The sequence below is a fragment of the Juglans regia genome, chromosome 2 (genome assembly GCF_001411555.2).
Source record: "Juglans regia cultivar Chandler chromosome 2, Walnut 2.0, whole genome shotgun sequence".
In the NCBI taxonomy this organism is placed as follows: domain Eukaryota; kingdom Viridiplantae; phylum Streptophyta; class Magnoliopsida; order Fagales; family Juglandaceae; genus Juglans; species Juglans regia.
In genome coordinates, this window is record NC_049902.1 from 13271105 (window position 1) to 13276517 (window position 5413).

Below are 5413 nucleotides of genomic sequence, written 5' to 3' on the forward strand. Positions count from 1 at the left end.
AACTTAGGCCTAAATAAAATTTCATGCTTTACCAATATAAATCATGCTTAAAAATTAAATCTAATGACAAAAAATGCATGTGGGCCAAAATTTTAATTCAAGTAGATTCAATTATTCTTTATGATAGAATTTTATCAAATTATATACTTAATTCATAATTCTAAAGGGTATTATATTATGATTATAATTTGATATATATATATATATATTCTATCTTAGATTAAACTTTATGATAAAACTATCAAATTATTTACCTAATTCATAATTCATGTGGGTAAGTTATAAATAACTTGATATTTTATCCTAATTAATAATATAAATATAATAAAAACTCCTATGCGATAAAATTTATCATATTAAGTATAATTAATTACAATTAATGTCTAATATTCTTTATGTGGTCCTAATAAATCTAATATATAATTTTATTTAACAAAAATTATCCAAATTGCATATAATTAAATCAAATAAAAATTATAAGTATAACAATATAGCACAACAATTATAAGTACAAAGGGAGTGGGCCCAAAAACCCACTTCACAGACCAAGTATAAAAGTGGAAAATAAATGTCGTTGTTTGTCTCTGTTTTCAATGTTTTTTTTTTTTTTGAAAACTGTCCCATATAAATGAAATGTCGTTTTTTCAAAATAAAAACGACGTGTTGTTTTTCTCCTTCTTTAAAACTAGGCCCATATAATTGACATGTTGTTTTTCCAAAACATAAAAATGACGGAATGAATGTTGGCCCAACTAAACGATATGTCGTTTCCACCAAAACTAAAAACTACGTGAACTACGTGTCGTTTAGCTCCATACTTAATAAAAGGCCGGCCAACTAAACGACATGTCGTTTTGTCCAAAATCAAAACTACATGTCGTTTTGGTCATCTTCAACCTCTGGACTGGGTTATAAATCACGATTTTTTGGACACTTTTGACGTCAAAAAACATGTTTTTAACCACATAAAGCTTAGAAAAACTATTTCCACATGATTTCTAATATTCTTTCGAATAAAAAATGTCCTGAAATCAAAACTTTTTTTTTTTTTCAAAACTTTCGACCAAAAACAGGGACAAACAGATCATCAGTAAAATACCAAGGCAGCGAATAAAACGGGGCTCTGATACTAAATGTAAGCAAAATGACGATTCTATAATGCGGAATAAACACTTAAAAACATAATCGAAAAACTTTAATGCCAAGGAAATAGTACCTCCAGCCATTGATGTTCCTCACGGTTTTGCTGTGATCTCTCATTAATATTTGGCACTTCCAAACTCTGATCACTCTATTTAGATGGTGTAGGACTGAAGGAGATTGAATGAGTGAATCTGGAGACCAAACTGTAGTATTTATTGCCAAAGCTTCCATCAAGCTTTGGTGGCTATGTGTCCCATGTGTTCAGTTTATCATGGGGCAGTTCCAATGTTCTTCGAACGTGATGAACACTCGGAGTGGACCACTTTAAGAACTCCTAAAATGAAGGGGAGCTAGAGACTCGTTCTTACGAACGGCCTCCGTGAGAAACGGTCAACAAAGTCACAACACTAGAGAAAACCTAGATTTCTATGGCGTTTGATACCAATAATGGTAATCGTTTTAGTATGACCAGGATTCATATGTATCCGCGATTGCAAATTGATTAATGGTACATTTTTACTATATTCCCGTACCATGTCTTCGTATATGAAGACAAAGAAATAAACATACCCATTATCTTACATTTCATTCTGATACACAATACTTACTAATTTAATGAGTCATTGTATTATATTATTAATATTAATTCGATCTAGAAATGAATCAACAAAATCTTCTTATTTATTTGAAGATCTCATTTTTTTTAATTTTTTGTGAATACAGAAATAGATCATACTTTTGTATACGGTATCCGATTCGAATCCAATTCATTTTTTTAATTATATTGATTATTGATTACTAAAGTAAGTAATTTTATTTGAAAATAATAAAAAATTCTTAACGAAATTAAGAGTCTTGTGTATATCAAATTCAAATGAGTGGCATTATTATTACTGATCAAGAAATATATCTAAAAAAATATCTAAAAAAAAAGAGGAAGGGACGATTCATTTTTATGATAAAAAATGCATTCATTTCCATTTTTTCGCATATCATAATTGTGTTGAATACTTGGGGGGAAATGAAACTTGGTTTCTATGGGCGGCCATGATATCATTGTACTGTTGAATACTTGGGGGGGAAATGAAACTTGATTGTTTAAGTGCAACTTGTGAAACGTAAGCAATCTAAGATTGAGATCTAGTGTGTAAAGGCGATCATTTTAAGTTGGGTGCTTGCAAGGCTAATCAGGTTTTCTATGTATACTTAGATGACCGTGAGTTTGATACCGCACGTACGCATGATGGTGAGTGGCACAGAAGTTTGCTCTTAGCAATATATACCAATATTATATATACTTAAGCAAAAGTGATACCTTAATTCCTAGCCAATACTAGATCGATCATCAAAATAATAATACTCATTGGCGCGCATTGACGTGCGGAAAATTAAAAAGGCAAACAACTATATATACACTACTTATAATATAATATAGCTCATAATTACATGTTTAGAAATTTATGATATATTTAATGATCATGAACATCATCTGATCTAGATCATAAGGTAGAGATCTAGATCATGTTATACAAAGTTATATATATGTTAAAAAGGATCGGATTAGGGGACAAAAAAAAAAAAAAGTAAATATAAGAGGGGTAGGCCGGGTAGGCAATACATCATGATGAGCAAGCTCTGTATATATATATGTGATAGTAATTAATTAATAAGGAAAAATATATCAATTTAATTGATCAAGGCAACCATATTCTATAGATGCAGTAAGCTAGACCATTACTTAAGGGAGTGGACTGAGATTGTGAACCCATGCATTGATCAACATTGCACAACAAGCTGCCTATAGAAGAAGTCTGACTCTACTAGCACGGCTTAGAGTAGTACTGTGTCGCCCTCGGCCAGGGCAAATACCCACGACATCATCTCGATCAGTCACCAATACATCTTATAACATATCTAGAGCTTTGCAACATAAATGCAACATTATCAACACCAGATTCACAATCGTCAAGACATGAGTTACGTACACATAAACTACCTTCCGTTTATATTACAAAAACTAAACTAGCTTAAAGCCACTCATTATAAAAATATAAAGGGATAGTTACAAATCATTGCCTGGATTTTAGCCCTTGTAAACATTATTCTCGTGGTTTCAATCTTTTATAATTTATTCTCTAAGTATGTGAGTTTTCCATCTACCGTCAATTCATCTACTGAGGTTCCCATGTAGTAACCAATCAGAACTCGACATGTGGCATTTGAATTTCACATCAGCATCCTTATTAAAAATAACAAAGAACCTAAAACATTTTATTTATCTATTCTATTTACTTGTCAATACAAGTACAAGAAGGACTCATTTGGACGAATATCTCAAAATATTTGTGCATAGTAGTGTGTGAAGACCCAACCATCACTTGGAACTTAACGAAGACTAGAGCGTCGAGACATGTAACGCAATTAAGGTCACGTACTCCCGGCCCGTTCATGACAGATAATATGCAATACACATATCATACATCTAGCAATTATATGTAATAATTGCGGCGGAAAATTTGTTCATTTTTAAATTGTACCAGAATAAACAAAAATCCCAAAATAATTTTCATAGTATTAATATATATGCTGGTTTAACATCCATCAAAAGTAAAATCTTAAACCAAAAGAAGCATTTTACTGGAGTAGGAACTCCTTAGTTACAAATGTCTACATGTTCTCCTAACTACAGATTGAACCACTCACACAACTAGGCTATCAACAGTAAAATGATATTAAAAAATTGGAGGATAGTCTCCAATAAATCCTCTAGGCTCAATCTCTTGCCAATCGATCTTGTCGAGGCTTGTTCGTCCTTCTCCAGGACAACTTAGTACATCTCCTACCATTTCGGATGGGAATGGTAGTTGGAACTACTATGGTGAGATTTTTACAAATCTTAGTAAGTTATACTATTAATCTACTAACAGTTTACAAAGCATGCATAACAATAAACATGACGTGAATACAAAAATGACATGAGCTTACTATTAAAAAAAATAGTGTCATCGTCATAAGGACTTCATACTTCATGACATGCTTGTTTTCCTAAAAATGGCTTGTTTGAATACAGAGGTAAGATGAAACCATCTTATCTTATCTCATCTAATTTCAACTAATAATCTCGTTACTATTCACAAACAATTTCAACTCATCTCATCTTACTATCCAAACGGGCCCGTCATCGAAACTTCATACTTCATGAAATACTTGATTTCATAAAACCTCATTCATTCTTTTCTTGTTCTTATAGAGGGTGGACACCTCACGATTCCCCATAAACTGTGTGCTCCTATTGGTTATCCCACCACATCACGAGTCCTTGGACAAGTTGTGAATACGTCCTACAGAGAAGGAATACTCAGGCAGATTGTAATGCCTTCACCATGAGTACCCTTTAGCTTTTGGCAAATCGAATCGCCTTTATAAAAAAATATCTTATTTCGCACCCACCAGCGTTAGGTGCTACGACTTCACTCCGAAAATCTTTTAGTCCCATTCAAAATCCGTTGATGGTTTTTTGTCAACTCAGATCATTCCACTCCATTTTATGCATTCCAAAGTGGACAGGGGAGTTCCACTAAGACAATCTTCAATCCTAGCATTGGGTTCATTACAAAATTCTAGCGACATGCTTGACTCATACTTCTAAACAATGTTAATGCTTCATGATAAATGTTCATACTTCATTATAGATGACAACATGATATGACATAAATATTTCAGATACTGATGAGAAACTAGAATCATACATGGATCACTAACATGTCGTTTATTATTTATCATACTAGCATAAACCGAAAGTAAGTTAGAAACTAACCTACAAATCTTTAAGTTTTATAAATTTATTTCACATGAAATGAGAGATATACTTAGGTTAGAAATCATGTTATCAAAAGAAATTACAAATCTAAGACTCTTAAGGCCCCGTTTGGATATTGAGTTGAGATGAGTTTAGTCCTTTATGAATAGTTATGAGTTGAGATGGTGGAGTTAGTTTTGTGGAACTTATCTAAAATGAGTTTAAATGTGTTTGGATATTAAGATGACTTTAGATGTATTTATAAGAAGTTGAAAAAGGTTGTGGGTCCTGTGTATAAAGAGGTGTTGAGTTGAAAAAGATTGTGGGTCTTACGTGTAAAAAGGTTTTGAGTTGAGATAAGTTTAGTGATTTGAGAGTTGTATGTTTGGATATTAGACTCAGCTTAAAATTAGACTGAACTGAGTTGATCTCAATTCATTTCAAGTTCCAAACGAGGCTTTAGAGTACTAT